At 43.0% G+C, this 18324-nt stretch overlaps 1 protein-coding gene across 1 annotated transcript in view; it reads left to right on the forward strand.

Moving 5' to 3' along the window:
* Positions 1–2449: 2449 nt before the first annotated feature.
* Positions 2450–18324, forward strand: part of LOC126457415 (uncharacterized) — a 47886-nt gene continuing 32011 nt past the window's right edge. The window contains exon 1 of the mRNA XM_050093686.1: positions 2450–2575. The gene's annotated coding sequence lies outside the window, so the exon portion shown is untranslated. The remainder of the gene's footprint in view (positions 2576–18324) is intronic.

Below are 18324 nucleotides of genomic sequence, written 5' to 3' on the forward strand. Positions count from 1 at the left end.
TTCTGTAAGGTCGTAGAGCATGGGTGTAAACAAAAGAGATTGTAGTTTGTAAGTGTAGAGATAAGGGTAGGTTCTGGCTTGGATGGTGAGAAACACAAAGGAGGTGGAAGTGTGAGGGTTGGCCAGGTCACATTACATAGGCAGAAAGGCCTAGAAATGTGCCATGGAGGAACTATGATGTGTGGTGGGATCGGGAGGGAAGAGTTTGCATTGATAGAAAGGATAAATGTCGAAGCGGATTTCATTGTCTAGGAGGGAGAGTGCGTTGGTGTTTTGTTGAGACACGATGTGGAGTTTGTGTAGGTGTAGGATTGGTGGGATGTGCTTGGAAAGGCGCGGCAGAAAACCGGGAATTGGAAATTAGAGAGTAAAAAACAGCGTTGTTACAACTAAGTTTGTGGATAGTGTAGGATATCTACCTATACATCAATATTCCGCAACCCACATGACGGTGTGGTACCACTAACTGGTCCCGCCCCGCGGGATTAGCCGAGCGGTCAGCCGACACTGTAGCTCAGTTTGTTCGGTCAGAGCGTTAGCTGCCCTCTGTAATAAAAAAAACTGAGTTAATCGATCAACAACGAACTGCACGAATGTCTTCCGACGTCCGCCCCGAGCAGATGCAACGAGCAAATGCGCGAACAAAATGAGATTTAAAAAAAAGCGGTCTACGGCACTGCAGTCATGGACTGTGCGGCTGTTCCCGGCGAAGGTTCGAGTCCTCCCTCGAGCATGGGTGTGTGTGTTTGTCCTTAGGATAATTTAGGTTAAGTAGTGTGTAAGCCAAGGGACTGATGACCTTAGCAGTTAAGTCCCATAAGATTTCACACGCATTTTTTTTTTTTTTGGTCCCGCTCCACCTTCCCTGTTCCATTCGCGAATCGCTCATGGGAAGAAAACCTCTGCATACCAATGTGTCCAATGCGTCTGCGGAGAGGAGGGAATTTGATGAAATGATAAAGGACCCATGTGGGGAAGGCTAGGCAGAGGGCATAGCTTTCAAGGATTTGGAAGAAATGACATAATTTTCGTTGATATGCAAGCAACACTAGCATAAGGGAAAACGTGTAACAATAAGCATACAGTTAAACACTTCTTCCACACTGCGATTACTATGGACTGTTTGCAGTTAAGACAGAGATTTAACATTCAGCGCTATGTGGCGAGGAAACTGACGTCAATGGAACTTAATAAAGAGCTATCCAAAAGCGCGGGCCACATCACCCATGGTTTCTTAATTATCGGTTCCAGGGAAGGAGATTGCCACACCCAGTATGTCAAGAGTAGGACTCATCGCTACAAACAAAGCGAAGCTTCTTTTAAAGTTACCACGCCCTCTGAATTGCCATTGCTCACTAGTTGAGAGGACATCGTGCATTTAAGCTGATTGTGTTTGGTACAATAAAAAAAATGTTACACGAAGCTCTCAAAATGATTGATAACTATTTCTCGCCCCTGATAAATTCTTTGAACAACCAAGCCTGTGATTAGATTTGTAAGTCATATAACTATGTCTTTACGGCCATCACCAGTCACATAGCATTGTTAATTTATACCACTATGTATTCATTGCTTATGCAGGCATAACACTATGAATTTCTGACTTTCTCCCATCGTCTGAGGCCTTGTTAAGTTTAACTTAGCGTAGGACGAATTTATACGCTGTAAAAAAACAAAGATTTTTTTTTACTCATTCGTGTCTTGATATGATCCATTTAGTTTCTTGAATATACTGGTTCACAAGTTTTTCGTTTGTGTACCTTGCAATTTTCCTTAGTTTTGTCCCACAAAACTGTCTGTTCTTCCCCAAAGAAATCAATACCACAATGTCTATTTCCCAAACCACACTTCTTTTCTGTTTTTGTACAAAAGCTACCGAAATCTTTGATGCGTTAGCCACAAGATGCATTATTATGAACGTAAAAAAGGGAAACTGATAGTAAACAGAAACCGTCGATTGCCCAGCATTGCTTGGAAATTTCTCGGTGAGCATTACAGTTGAAGGAATAGAAGTATTATAGGCACAACAAATTTTGCACTTACTTGGGAGCAGCGTTCGGATCTGTAGGAATTGCTTCTGTTCGTTTTCTTAGGTGGGAGATAGAAAGTATATTTATTTATTTTCCTGAAACCTTATGGGGATCACACAGTTTTGGCGGATGTACGTTGGAAGCATTTCGTTCGACTATTTTGCGGGGAACCTATTATGTTGCAGTATATCATCGTTCGGTCAGTGAAATTTACTTACAACAATTGCATGTAGTAGCGCTATAATTATATCCCTTGTAGGCCTACATGTCCTGTGTAATGTTCCACATATAATACGTGAAACTCAAGCCCGCTCCTAAACACTTATTAATTTGTAGAAAGTACTGCGGCCCGAGCTTCAGACTCGGATGAGATATTCTGCAAGTGCCAGCTGAGAGCTTCGCGCAGTCCGGAGTGGGAACTGCCGTTGGCAACACTGCGCCGGATGCACATCCCAATCGAATGGGGCGACGCGCAGCCAGGCTTACTACGCGGCGGCAGAATGCGTCGCGGTGCGGCGCACTGAGAGTTAACATTTCTGCAAATGGTAAGTCTGTACAGACATTTTTTTTTAAATCTTATCCGACACTTCTAAATACTCTTTCCAATAAATTTTGCAGAATAGAGATGCGATTCCATAGTTCATATATTCACGGGTGCAACATGAAGGCTTTCCTCCTTTGTAAATTGTTTTTGAGACGGAAGTGGTTGCATCGATCTCGCAGGGTTAATGCTATTTCACGAAGAGCTGTGTGTTCCTAGCTTCGTCATCTCAAAGCTGCCACTCATTGACGTCGAATGATTGCTCGGTTTGTAGTGGCCAGCTCTCCTGATATCCATAGGACTGTAACTGCTTGCGTTCTCAGTACGAAATTAGGTGCGACATGCATGACGAAGTTACGCACAACTCAATCTTCAGGGTCCGCCTCCGCAGCCTAGTGGTCAAGGCGTCTTACTTCAATGCAGAACACCCGGCTTCGATTCGTGGTACTACAAGGTTAGTGGGAGAACTGAACGGAGTGCACGAATCTTCGTGATGCCACTTGGACTACTTGACTGAGAAGTAGCGGATCCAAGGTCTAGAAAGCCGACAATGGCCGAAAGAGCGGTGTGCTGACAGCATGCCCCTCCATACTTCATCCAAATGATGCCACTGACAGAGGATGACAAGGTAGTCGTCGGTCCAGATTTGCCTGTCTATGTCAGAAGGCTGAGCTTTGCTTTTTGAAATTTTCAGACATTGCTGCACGGTATTAGATGCTTCAAGATGGTGATGTCACTTTGGAAACATGATGAAGAGACCATAAGTAACACAAATGAAAATAAACAATAGCATATCCTAAGGACTAAAAGATGAAAGACAGACATATTTTAAATTACGTTTTGAGTTAGAAAACGAAATATCTCATTCGTAAATGAGTTACAGTAATGTACGAACGCCGACAGTTCGCTAAAGGCCTCATTGCTAGCGCTACTAAGCAGACTGGAGAACTTATTATTGTCATCAGTGTTAACGTTTGTTTGAAGCTGTTCCACTCGTCTCTTGTCAGCTGCCCTCTTCAGTTCCAAGAACTGCTCCACAGCACAGGATGAACTATCTACTTTACACCTGGTGGTTATAGTTAAAGAACAGCTATTGACGTAAGTGCAGTGTAGGCTGTAATTATCGTATGGCAGCGGAACTAGGTAGATATTCTAATGCATCCACGCGGAACCGATTTACGCTAGGAAAACAAGAGTACCAATTTTGCCAACCAGGTGCAAATCTGCCACTGTACAGCTGCTCTTCGGTGTCTCTGATGCTCATATTGAAAAAATTGTGTAAGCGGCGGTTAACGGTTAATAATAAAATCAACATAATGCCTTTCTTACTTGTTTGACCTTTTCTGCCAATGTCCCGTTCCTTATCCATTACACATGGCAACATTTCTATACATCTTTCATGTATTCATGCCAGATTTGCGATTAGTTGTCTAAATTGTAACTAATTTTCTCCAGCGTAGATCACTTTCGCATAAACACGTTGGAATATCTACCGAGTTTCGGTGCCATACGACAATTACAGCCCACACTAGACCTCTGTGAGTAACTGCACTTTAATTTTAACCGCTCGGTATATCAGTATATTGGTTTCCCTAGCGATTCTTGCTTTCTACAATCTCTTCAGCTACAGTTTCCAGCAGAGACCTCATACCGTAATGTGTTTCCAGACATTCTCGTTTTTCGATTCATTAGTGGTATTTTTCCTCATTGGTTTCTTGTTGGGAGTCGTCATTCGACGATGGGTTCAGCTGATATTCAACAGCCTCTTGCAGCTCTGCATTCAAGATACGCTTAATCTTTTTATTTCTGTCTTCATTATGCTCTATGTTTCGCCCCACAGAGAGATGTGCTCGAAGTATGAGCATTTATCTACACTAAAGGTTTATGTTTTTTGGTGCAAACAGCTGTTTCTTTTTTTGCTCGTGACCTCTTTGCCACTATATCTGTCTTGCATCCCTCTTTTTCATATATTCTACTTCCAAAGCAATGAAATTTCTTCATGACAACAATGGGAGCTGAAGAAATGAATTAAAATTTATGTCACACCTGGGATTTGAACACATGCCTCCTGATTATTCATCAGGTGTGGTAGCCATCCACCACCATAGCAGTATAGGCAACGCAGCTGCACAGACTATGCTATCATCAGTGCTGTTTATCTGGGGGAACGCTGGGGGATGCGTACCCCTAAACTTTTTCGTCGACAAAGTAATTTTCTTACGATGTTGAGAACTTGGAAGAGTGCCAAAGGTTCATTTCACGGACGTAAATTTTTTATTTCATTTTTTCGTATTGGTAATTGCAATACGAACGATACCAGTACAGTTTTTGGTGGGAAAAGCGATGTCATTGACTGGAGGGTTGATTGCACTCACCTGTTTCATCTGAGGTGTATTATAGGTCAATTGAAGTGTACGATACCATTTTCTTTTATTGTTCAGGAGTTGATGGGAATCGCATGCTTCATTTGAGGTGATGTAAACTGAAGTGTTCGATACCAATTTCTATAGTATATTTGGGTCTTTCTCGGTATCGCCTGCTTCATTTGAGCTGGAGTCAACTGAAGAGTCCGATACCTTTTTTTCTTTTTTTTTGTTCGACATGTTGATGTAGTCATGGCTAAAAGCAGACGGGTGGTATCCCATGCTTCAGTAATAAGTAATTTTCGCTGCATTATATCCAATGACGGAGTACCCTCAAACTTTTTTTCAGAAAAAAAGCACTGGCTATCATTATCGTAAATGAAGCTTAGACTCATACTTGTCAAGGAAAATTTTATGCTATTCCAATAGGCGGTGCCTTGGCAATACTGACGATTTAAGAAGGGAAAAATAGTCTGAAGGCGTGAATTGAAATTGGTGTTACAAAGGGCATTGGAGTAGGGTAGTCGATGCAACTGTTTTACTTGTACTGTTGTGGCACACTGGACTCGCATTCGGGAGGACGACGGTTCAATCCCGTCTCCAGCCATCCTGATTTAGGTTTTCCGTGATTTCCCTAAATCGTTTCAGGCAAATGCCGGGATGGTTCCTTTGAAAGGGCACGGCCGATTTCCTTCCCAATCCTTCCCTAACCCGAGCTTGCGCTCCGTCTCGAATGACCTCGTTGTCGACGGGACGTTAAACACTACCCACCACCACCACCACTGTTGTGGTGGTGTAACAGCTAGCAAGCACACTTGCCTAGGAAGCGGGTGACCTGGGTCTAAGTCCTGGATGTTGCGCAAATTTTTAATTAATTTCTTCAGCCTCTGTCATTATAATAGATAAAGTTGAGACTCGTACCTATCAAGGAAAACTGTATTCCAAAATTTGTCCGCTTCTTGAAGAGTCACTTGTCAACGTTTTGCATTTAGTCGTTATAGCATGTTGACCTGCTCCACACACCATCGTGTATTAGCCATCAGCTAATACACGTTCACTTTCGGCGACTACTGCTGTCGCACATGCGGTCAGTCCGTGCCAAACAACTACCATCTTCAGAAAGTCCTGTACTTCCCTCATTGTTTCTTCCATAGACAAATTAAATATCAGTGGTGATAATGGGAATTCCTGTTTTACAACTTTCCTGATTTTTGTGTCTTGTTCAGTTCTGCCTTTACTGACTACCACAATCTCCATCAAGTGACGAGGATGTATTACACTGCTATCTCCGTCACTATACTTCCTAAAAACGGAAAAATATTTTATTCCATTGCATATTATACAAATCCTCCTCCAAATCTACGACTGCAATATTTGTTTCCTACTTTTTTCCTTAATCTGCCTTCTGTTAATAACTGCAATGCTAAAATTGCTTCTCAAGTGTACATTCCACACTTAAAAACAAACTTCTCCTGTATGTATTGTCAAAAGCAACAATAGACGAAACGACTGACAGAAAAATTTCATTGCCGGCCGGAGTGGCCGTGCGGTTCTAGGCGCTACAGTCTGGAACCGAGCGACCGCGCCGGTCGCAGGTTAGAATCCTGCCTCGGGCACTTCTTAGGTTAGTTAGTTTTAATTAATTCTAAGTTCTTGGCGACTGATGACCTCAGAAATTAAGTCGCATAGTGCTCAGAGCCATTTGAACCATTTTTGAAAAATTTCATGGGCCACATCTAAACAGCTTGGAAGATCCACCAGCAACGAAGACAACCAGTCGTGAAAACCTTCATTGTGCTCTTCTACTTTCGATTTTCCCTTCCATTCTTCGCAGTTGGAAGTATTTTTGTTCACTTGACTCTAGACTGTGCAGGAATATTCACGCCTACCAGTATTTCATATTTTTGAAAGCGTAATAATTACACTTTTCGAACTCTGTGGAACTTCTCGCGGTATATAAATTCATATAGTTTTTGCTCTATTCATTGCCCGTAAATGTTCTTCTAGTGTTTCATGAATATGTGGACATTTTTCCTTCTGAGTTTGTCCAGAGAAATTCAGAATTAAGTATTGGATTTGCTCCTCCCCTCTTCTTGCAACTTTGTTCTCATTTTATATTATCCTGATTTCTTCTGGTCCACTGCTAAGTTTCTCCAAGTACTATTTGCATGTTCTGTCCTTACTTTCTGCTTATACTGCGCAGTTACTTTTTTCCTCTCTTATCATTATACTCCTCGTTTTGTGCCCCCTAAAGTGGCTGCAGCTACATTTACTCTGTTTCAGTTCTATATGTACATTATGACGTCTTCTCTCCACACAATCTTCTTCAGCTTTCCTACGATTATGAATAGTTTCAATACATTGGTGTTCACTTTATTAAATCCGGTATATTATATGTTGTCCGCCACTGCCTCTTTTCTGCCTTGAATCCTAGTTACTTATCTGCTGCATTTATGATTCTTCTTTTGAGACCACTTCATCGTGTCTCTGCGCCAGTAACTTCTTGGAGTGGTACTATTTCTGCAGCTCATGTTTGGTTTACAAGGTATACAACAGGAAGATCTCAAACTGTAGATAACACAAAACGTTCTGCGTGAAAGCCATCTAGGAAAGGGATGAGAAAACGTGTTGGAATGGACATGAACCTTGCTAATACACATGGAGAGTAGTGTAGGTACGGCTCATGGCGACCGTTATATTGTATCGTATAATTTCTAAGGGCGACATTATTGTCTGATCAGCATACTGATAAAGTTCACGCTGACAACACCTCTTTCGGTCTCTGGCTGAGACTAGTTCTAATGGTTCAAATGGCTCTGAGCACTATGGGACTTAACAGCTATGGTCATCAGTCCCCTAGAACTTAGAACTACTTAAACCTAACTAACCTAAGGACAGCACACAACACCCAGCCATCACGAGGCAGAGAAAATCCCTGACCCCGCCGGGAATCGAACCCGGGAACCCGGGCGTGGGAAGCGAGAACGCTACCGCACGACCACGAGATGCGGGCGGCTGAGACTAGTAAATTATCCATTGCGTATTGATTATGTCGACCGACTGTGCCTGTATCGCTAGCTGAAATAATTGAATAAAATACTGTATCCAGATTAACGCTACTCAACGATTCCCCTGAAATAGTAACTGCGCACATTGATGAAAATAGAAATGCTCCTGATCATAGGGCATCAGTACGACGCTTCTAGCAGAGTTAGACAACAATATTGTAACCGTGTATCGATTCCAGAGTTGCAGGATAGGTGGGGATAGTAGTAGGCAATCCATCATTTGGGTTGGACACGCAAAACAACTTTTAAACAGAGGTTGGTTGGTTGGTTGTTTTGGGGAAGGAGACCAGACAGCGTGGTCATCGGTCTCATCGGATTAGGGAAGGACGGGGAAGGACGTCGGCCGTGCCCTTTCAGAGGAACCATCCCGGCATTTGCCTGGAGTGATTTAGGGAAATCACGGAAAACCTAAATCAGGATGGCCGGACGCGGGATTGAACCGTCGTCCTCCCGAATGCGAGCCCAGTGTCTAACCACTGCGCCACCTCGCTCGGTTAAAACAGAAGAATCCTGGTAATAACGGCATAAATTCTTAACGATTTTCAGTGCATTGAGAGTTGAGTGTTATTGACAAGGGATTTCAAATTGATTCTGTACATCTCAATTTCCGGAGGCTTTTGATTACCACACAAGAGGCTTCGAGTAAAATTGCGTGCTTGTGGAATATCGCCTCAGTTATGTGACTGGATTCGTGATTTCTAATCAGAGAAGTCACAGTTTGTAGTAATTGATGGAGAGTGCTCGAGTACAACAGAAGTGATTTCTGGCGTTCCCCAAAGTAGTGTTATAGGCCCTTCGCTCTTCCTTATCTATATAAACGATTTAGGATACAATCTGAGCAGCCGTCTTAGGTTCTTTGCAGATGATGCTGTCGTTTATCGACCAGTAAAGTCATCAGAAGATCAAAACAAATTGCAAAATGATGTGAAGAAGATATCTGTATGGTGCAAAAATTGGTAATTGAGTCTAAAAACGAAAACTGGGAGGTCATCCACATGAGTACTAAAAGGAATCCGTTAACCTTCGGGTACACGATAAACCAGTCAAATCTAAAGGCCTTAAATTCAACTAAATACCTATGAATTACAATTATGGACAACTTAAAATGGAAAGAACACATAGAAAATGTTGTGGGGAAGGAAAACCAAAGACTGCGTTTTATTGGCAGGACACTTAGAAAATGTAACAAATCCACTAAAGACACTGCCTATATTACTCTTCTCCGCCCTCTTTTAGAGTACTGCTGTGGGATCCTTACCAGATAGGATTGACGGAGTACATCGAGAAAGTTCAAAGAACGGCAGCACGTTTTGTATTATCACGAAATAGGGGAGAAAGTGTCACTGAAATGATGCAGGAATGGGGGGTGGACATTATTAAAACAAAGGCTTTTTCGTTGCAGCGGCATCTTCTCACGAAAATTAAATCACTAACTTTCTGTTCCGAATGCGAAAATATTTTGTTGGCACTGAACTGCATAGGAAGAAACAATCATCACAATAAAATAATGGAAATCAGAGCTCGCACGGAAAGATACAAGTGTCCGTTTTTTCCGCGCGCTGTTCAAAACTGGAATAATAGAGAATTATTGTGAAGGTGGTTCGATGAAGCCTCTCTCAGGCGCTTAAATATGATTTGCAGAGTATCCATGTAGATGTAGACGTAGACTTTCGATGACGAGAAGAACGTACATATATCAGAAATCTCAGGAAAAATTGTGTCACGGTTTTGCTAAGCTAAGTTTACGTGCATACTGAGGCTCATCCTTCACAGAGAGGGCCCGTGGCATGCCTCCTCGCTGACACTGCCCATCTAGAAATGAGATCTCTCTCCACACTAAAAACCGTTGTTCTTCTTTGGTGGCTGGCCTCCTGCGCCGATTCCTCCAGTGTTACCTATCCGACCGATGTCGTATGCACACTCCTACCACAGGAACCGCAGAAGACTTTTTCTCTATTCAGTTTCTCGGTAATATCGGGGTTTCACGACGCTTTCAACGACTGAGCATTTCACTGTTTTTAACTTCCTTGGCACACACTGCACATGACGTTGATTGAGGAACCGAGAGAGCTGTAGAGTGGGGCGTTGAAGTAGGAAGGTAGGGCCGATGGGTGGGGGGATGGTGTAGTAGTGGTGACAGTTGAGTGTGTCATCTCTTAAATTTTGTTATTTGTTTACTTTTTAAATAACTTTTAGAAACTTTATGGTACATTGTAAACTAGAATATTGCGTTTCTGTTATTGGTTTCTTTTTTTTTTTTTTTTTTGCCATTGAGCATATTTTCATTTTTATTTCGTACGGATGCCATCAAGAAAAACTAAAGTACGCTCAATAATCACAAAAGCAATAACAAAAGTACAATATTCCAACCAATCCATTGTTGCTGTTGTGGTCTTCAGTCCTGAGACTGGTTTGATGCAGCTCTCCATGCTACTCTATCCTGTGCAAGCTTCTTCATCTCCCAGTACCTACTGCAGCCTATATCCTTCTGAATCTGCTTAGTGTATTCATCTCTTGGTCTCCCTCTACGATTTTTACCCTCCACGCTGCCCTCCAGTACTAAATTGGTGATCCCTTGATGCCTCAGAACATGACCTACATGAACCAATCCATAGCGTACCATAAAAATTATAAATTATTACAAATTATTTTTTAAAAAAATTAAAAAGTCAAACACACACAGAGCGCCCTCTCGTCGACATCATCCACCCATTCTCCTATCCTATCTCCTACACATCACTCCACTGCCACCACCTACATGACAAACACAAATGGAAAACCTGTATTCGAGGAACAACGTGCTACAATTCAGCTGCCAAAATTGTATACCTCGCGTAGGGATCATAAGTGTAAGAGATGAAACATGAGGGTGTTTACAAAGGCATGTAGAAAATAATTGTTCCCTCACTCAATATGCTAGTGGAATAGGGCACAAAAGGGTCCATGTTGGTTCGAAGTACCCTCCAGTATGTACTGTACAGTGACTTGCAGAGTATACAGGGTGTTACAAAAAGGTACGGCCAAACTTTCAGGAAACATTCCTCACACACAAATAAAGAAAAGATGTTATGTGGACATGTGTCCGGAAACGCTTAATTTCCATGTTAGAGCTCATTTTAGTTTCGTCAGTATGTACTGTACTTACTCGATTCACCGCCAGTTGGCCCAATTGAAGGAAGGTAATGTTGACTTCGGTGCTTGTGTTGACATGCGACTCATTGCTCTACAGTACTAGCACCAAGCACATCAGTACGTAGCATCAACAGGTTAGAGTTCATCACGAACGTGGTTTTGCAGTCAGTGCAATGTTTACAAATGCGGAGTTGGCAGATGCCCATTTGATGTATGGATTAGCACGGGGCAATAGCCGTGGCGCGGTACGTTTGTATCGAGACAGATTTCCAGAACGAAGATGTCCCGACAGGAAGACGTTCGAAGCAATTGATCGGCGTCTTAGAGAGCACGGAACATTCCAGCCTATGACTCGCGACTGGGGAATATCTAGAACGACAAAGACATCTGCAATGGACGAGGCAATTCTTCGTGCAGTTGACAATAATCCTAATGTCAGCGTCAGAGAAGTTGCTGCTGTACAAGGTAACGTTGACCACGTCACTGTATGGAGAGTGCTACGGGAAAACCAGTTGTTTCCGTACCATATACAGCGTGTGCAGGCACTATCAGCAGCTGATTGGCCTCCACGGGTACACTTCTGCGAATGGTTCATCCAACCATGTGTCAATCCTCATTTCAGTGCAAAGGTTCTCTTTACGGATGAGGCTTCATTCCAGCGTGATCAAATTGTAAATTTTCACAATCAACATGTGTGGGCTGACGAGAATCCGGACGCAACTGTGCAATCACGCCATCAACACAGATTTTCTGTGAACGTTTGGGCGGGCATGTTCTTCCACCTACGCTCAATGGAGCACGTTATCATGATTTCATACGTGATACTCTACCTGTGCTGCTAGAACATGTGCCTTTACAAGTACGACACAACATGTGGTTCATGCACGATGGAGCTCCTGCACATTTCAGTCGAAGCGTTCGTACGCTCCTGAACAACAGATTCGGTGACTGATGGATTGGTAGAGGCGGACCAATTCCATGGCCTCCACGCTCTCCAGACCTCTACCCTCTTGACTTTCATTTATGGGGGCATTTGAAAGCTCTTGTCTACGCAACCCCGGTACCAAATGTAGAGACTCTTCGTGCTCGTATTGTGGAAGGCTGTTATACAATACGCCATTCTCCAGGGCTGCATCAGCGCATCAGTTATTCCATGCGACGGAGGGTGGATGCATGTATCCTCGCTAACGGAGGACATTTTGAACATTTCCTGTAACAAAGTGTTTGGAGTCAGGCTGGTACGTTTTGTTGCCGTGTGTTTCCATTCCATGATTAATGTGATTTGAAGAGAAGTAATAAAATGAGCTCTAACATGGAAAGTAAGCGTTTCCAGACACATGTCCACATAACATATTTTCTTTCTTTGTGTGTGAGGAATGTTTCCTGAAAGTTTGGCCGTACCTTTTTGTAACACCCTGTATACGCTGAGATGACAAAAGTCATGGGATACCTCCCAATATAGTGCTGAACCTCCTTTTGCCCGGGGAAGAGCAGCAATTTGGCGTGGCATCGACTCAGCAAGTCGTTGGAAGTCCACTGGAGAGATATTGAGCCATAGTGCCTCTGTAACCGTCCATAATTGCGAAAGTGTTGCCGACGCAGGATTTTGTGCATGAAGTGACCTCTCGATTATGTCTCATAAATGTTCGATGGGATTCATGTCGGGCGATCTGGGTGGCCAAATCATTCGTTCGAATTGTCCAGAATGTTTTTCAAACCAATCGCGAACAATTGTGACCTGGCGACATGGTGCATTGTTGTCCATAAAAATTCCATCGTTGTTTGGGAACATGAAGTCCATGAATGACTACAAATACTCTCCGAGTAGCCAAACAAAACCGTTTCCAGTCCATGACCGGTACAGTTGGACCAGAGGACCCAGTCCATTCCATGTGAACACAGCCCACACTATTCTGGAGCCACCACCGCCTTGCCAAGTGCCTCATTGACAACTTGGGTCCAGGGCTTTGTAGAGTCTGCGCCACACTCGAACCCTACTGTCAGCACTTACCAACCGAAATCGGGACTCATCTGAGCGGACTACGGTTTTCCAGTCGTCTAGGGTCCAACCGATATGGTCACGTGCTCAGGAATGGCGTTGCAGGCGATGTCGTGCTGTTAACAAAGACACTTACATTGGTTGTATGCTGCGGTAGCCCATTAACGCCAGATTTCGCCGCACTGACCTAACGGATACGTTCGTCGTACGTCCCACATTGATTCCTGCGGTTATTTCACGCAGTGTTGCTTATCTGTTAGCATTGACAACTTTACGCAAATACCGCTGCTGTCGGTCTTTAAGTGAAGGCCGTCGGCCACTTCGTTGCCCGTGGTAAGAACTACTGCCAGTACTTTGGTATTTTTCGGCAAACTCTTGACAGTGCGAATCTCAGTATATTGAATTCCCTAACGATCTCCGAAACGGAATGTTCCATGCGTCCAGCTGTAACTATCATTCCGCGTTCAAAGTCTTTTATTTTCCGTCGTGTTTCCAAAATCACGCCAGACGCCTTTTGACATGAATCACCTGAGTACAAATGACAACATTGCCAATGCACTGCCCTTTTACACCTCGTGTACGTGATACTATCACCATCTGTATACGAGCATATCAGTATGCCATCACTTTTGTCATTTCATTGTATATGTAGACACAAAACAAGACCATGCCAACATGTGAGCATCAGTTGCTGAAAACAATCCGTATGATAATCTACTGACTGAGCTGCTTTAGGAACTTTCTGTTAACTGATGCTGCCATGTTGGCATAGTGTATTACACGCTCCTACATTTCAGTGCAGATCTGAAGACGGTAGTAACTGGTCGATGTTAATAATCTATTGGCTTTTCAATCACTGACACCAGAATAAAAAATACTAGATTTCCATATTTTGTGTGCAGTCCGTATTTTATCACTTGGCATTTCTCATTCCCTTGAATGCTTTAGAAAGTTAAAAGACAAAGCAGATGGAACATTGCAACTAGATAAATTGAAGGAATTAAAGATTTAAAACTTGCTGCCAGGAAGTCAAATTGCGGGCCACTTTATTGTCACTGCTGTCATGCGACAGATGTGCCTCTGGAAATGGTTACACACAGTTACACTAAAAGCATCCCACTTATAGGCCACTCGGCTACTGCTGCATTGTTTGCATCATCACAGCCACCACATTGAACTTCTCTTTTCGTTTCATTTGGTTGGATTTCACAAGCTTGAGCAGTATTCCAGTACAGATTGCACAAGTGTTTTGCAAGCAGTGGTAGTAAGGAAGAGGAGAACAAGCCCAGCCTGTATTGTTAGCAGATTTCTGATGATGTCACCCAATGATGTCATGCAGTACCAGATTTCACATTTAGTGCCTTCTTCCATCCCTCTGATGACACAGTCCAAAATGAGAGAGTTTGACAACTTCTCCATTTTATATAATGGCAGAAAATTAAAATGCAAGATAGTGAATGTATGAAAATAGTGGGAAATTGAAAAGCTCACTTGTGATAGATATAGCATCTAAGATGGCGGACCTAACCCACTTTCCAAAAGTGTAAAACAGCAAGAAATTCAAAAAATTCCATGATGACGGACCTAGGCCATTCGAACTAAGTTTAAAATGGCAGGAACTTAAAAAAAATCACTTTTGCTAATTTTAAAACCGTATGACATTACAGCCCGCTTATGCTGTGTAAACAGTTGAGTCTTTGTTTAAACTATCTGTTCAGTGCCTGCAGAGGAGGGTGGAGACAGGTGCGGGGGGGGGGGGGGGGGAGGGGTTTGCTCTCCCTGTCCTGAATATAAAAAAAAAAAAACTAGAGTTCCCCAAGCCCAGTTGCCCAAACTTTAAAACTGTGTGATGTCACAGTCCACTTGTGAGTTAAGTAATTTCAGGCTGTTTTCCACATCCCACTAGGTAAATACCAAGGTTGGCAGACGACAGAGTAGATCACTACTGAGTCTGACCTGGGGGGGGGGGGGAGGGGGGGGGTGCGCAGTGCATACGAAGCCACGTCTAGAACTTCACTGGTGTGCAAAACTTAAGGGCGAAAGTAACTTTACATGCTGTATCACTGCTAAGTAACGTGGACTGATACAGAAAAAGTACTGCTAATATGGTACAGAATGTAACTGATAGAAACACGCATTGAGACGAACATCAAAGGTACTTTTATTCAGGGACAATAATCATACCGAGGTCACCGTGATTTTTTATGTTTTAGCGAGTGTGTGGGATTCTTTTGGTAGGTTAAACTGTGTCTGAGAACTGCAGGGTGCGTTAAATCATCGGTACGTTCACGTTCTGATTTATGACATGTGTTCAGTGTTATTATGAAATTATTTTTTAGCTCCTACACTGTAAAAATCAGTGTTCGTTGATGTTGTTCCACCAGTGACAGTGACCTTGGGGTGCATTCTGTCCTCCTGACTCCTTGACGTCTAACCATGACACTTTCAATGTGATAATTCAATGGATATCAGTCACCTGTCAGAACTGTAACCGCTCATTTCCTCCTGTTCTGTGATCTGTGTTGCTCTCCAGGGAGCACATTTCACCGAAGACCATTCTTCAACTTTTATAGGTTATCATGTTTTAATCGGTTTGCCTCTCAGCAACCGAAATTTATGGAAATTTCGTAAACATTTGGTGTCACATACCTGCAGAAACCCAAATCGGTTTACTCCAGAATCGTCGATGTATTGGCTTGCTATTAAGTAGGTGGTCATAATGTGATTCTTAAGTGCATGTTAATCAGACACATCTCTAGATTTCTCGGCGCTGAATGCAGTAGCAGTAACACAACGCTGTCATACTTGAGATCAGAAAAATCAGGACGACAACAGGAACTGCCTATACAAAATTGGCATGCCAGTAATACGTTAATCGGTAGTGACTGTGCTTTACGTTAACACGTAATAATGCAACACCTACATCTTTAGAAACATAGTGCTAGCTCAAACGGACGTTGGTATAAGTCATCAGTGACATTGTTGATGAAGCCACACCAGCATTCGATTTGCCGCGGGGGATTAGCCGAGCGGTCTAAGGAGCTGCAGTCATGGACTGTGCGGCTGGTCCCGGCGGAGGTTCGTGTCCTCCCTCGGGCATGGGTGTGTGTGTTTGTCCTTATGATAATTTAGGTTAAGTAGTGTGTAAGCTTAGGGACTGATGACCTTAGCAGTTAAGTGTGGTGTCACCGCCAGACACCACACTTGCTAGGTGGTAGCCTTTAAATCGGCCGCGGTCCATTAGTATACGTCGGACCCGCGTGTCCCCACTGTCAGTGATTGCAGACCGAGCGTCGCCACACGGCAGGTCTAGAGAGACTTCCTAGCACTCGCCCCAGTTGTACAGCCGACTTTGCTAGGAAAGGTTCACTGACAAATTACGCTCTCATTTGCCGAGACGATAGTTAGCATAGCCTTCAGCTACGTCATTTGCTACGACCTAGCAAGGCGCCGTTATCAATAGATATTTAACTTGTGATGCCTGTACCGTCAGACCGATGTTCTCCAATTATGGATTAAAGTTAAGTATTACATCAACTACGTACTTTATTTGCTACTATAAATTCCCTTAACTGTTCCAGACCTCACGCCAGACTGCGTGAGCTTAAAAGCGTGCATTTCGGCCTCCTCTAGCAACACGGTGTTGGCTCTTCTGCCAACACTTCATTAAGTCCCATAAGATTTCACACACACCAGCATTCGAGGTTACGGTGCAAAGCTGCTTGGAAAAGATGGTTCCATTGCCTGTAGTTTTAATTATTTACCTGTAAACTCTAACGTTGCATATACAGAATGTTTCTCATCTGAGTGTGTCACCAGGAATCTGCAGAAACTTTGTGTCTTGGCAGAAATAGTATCACTTTTTGGCATTCCTGATGCAGGAAATAGCAACCATATGGTGTTACTCATTTACAGCTATGTGCCCCGACCTGATGGTGCACTGGCCATTGTAGTCATACTGGTCATGACATAGCAGTGACTGGATAGACATCGATATTCATGGTTAGCCACCCAAACTGGAAGGAAGCAGTGGCTGGTGCAGACTGTCGCCATCTGACAAATGTGGATGCGGCTCAGTCCAAAACCCCTTCCAGGCACGAAGGGGGTGCCGTGCCGAGCGGCAAATGTTTAAACAAACAAATAAACGTTCCTATCTACTACTGTATACAGCAGCAGTAATAGCTTAATCCACAAGTGGTCTATGACGTCACACAGTTTTAAACTTATGGCTTGGGAAATCCCGATGGGAATTTTTAACTTAAAATCAGGATAAGTGTCCATCTTGGATTTTATACTGAGGACAAGTGGGAGTGTTGGATGTCTGCCCCCCACCCCCTGGCGCAATATGGGCAGTTGTTTAAACAAAAATTGAACTGTTTAAATAGCATAAGTGGCCTGTGATGTCATACAGTCTTAAACTTAGGATAAGTGAGTTTTTTTTTAAATTTTCCACCATTTTATACTGAACATTTGAATTTATGGTGGATTTTTCGAATCTCCTCCCATTTTAAACTTAGCAAATGTAGCTTAGTTCTGCCATGTTGGATTTTTTAATTTTCCACCGTTTTATCTAGGATAACTGCACTAGTTCTGCCGTCTGGGATTTTTTTTTTAAATTTATTACGATTTTATACCTATGGGAAGTGGGCTAGGTCCGCCATCTTGGATTCTATATTTATCTCAAGTGGGCTTTTGAATTTCCTGCCTTTTAAATGTCCACTATTTCGGATTTTTTAATTTACCACTATTTGATATGTAGGACAAGTGGGCTGGTTCTGCCCTCCTGGTTTCTCATATCATAGGAGTGGGGGAGGAGTGGGGTGAAATCTGGAAATGGTGCATGATATCATTAGGTGTCTTTATCAGAAATCTGTCAACAATGCAGACTGAGCTCTTTCTGCTCTTTCCTTCCCACTAGAAGTCTCCCTTGTAGACTGACAGCATTTTCCCAACATCTTACAAATGAGCTATATTTATTTACTTATTTACTAGTTGTTATCCTTGGCTGCACTTGCATATTAGTAGTTTTGTTACGATGAGTGATGGTGAATAAATAAGCTACTCTATGTGCAACAACATCAGCTGTCCTCACGTCTCTGCCTGGTCAGGAAACATACATATCTCCTCCCAAACTGTCCTAACACATGATGCATTGGCACGTGCAGCGTAGCTGCTGAGCAGTGCATATAGA

The sequence above is a fragment of the Schistocerca serialis genome, chromosome 2 (assembly GCF_023864345.2).
Source record: "Schistocerca serialis cubense isolate TAMUIC-IGC-003099 chromosome 2, iqSchSeri2.2, whole genome shotgun sequence".
Lineage (NCBI taxonomy): Eukaryota > Metazoa > Arthropoda > Insecta > Orthoptera > Acrididae > Schistocerca > Schistocerca serialis.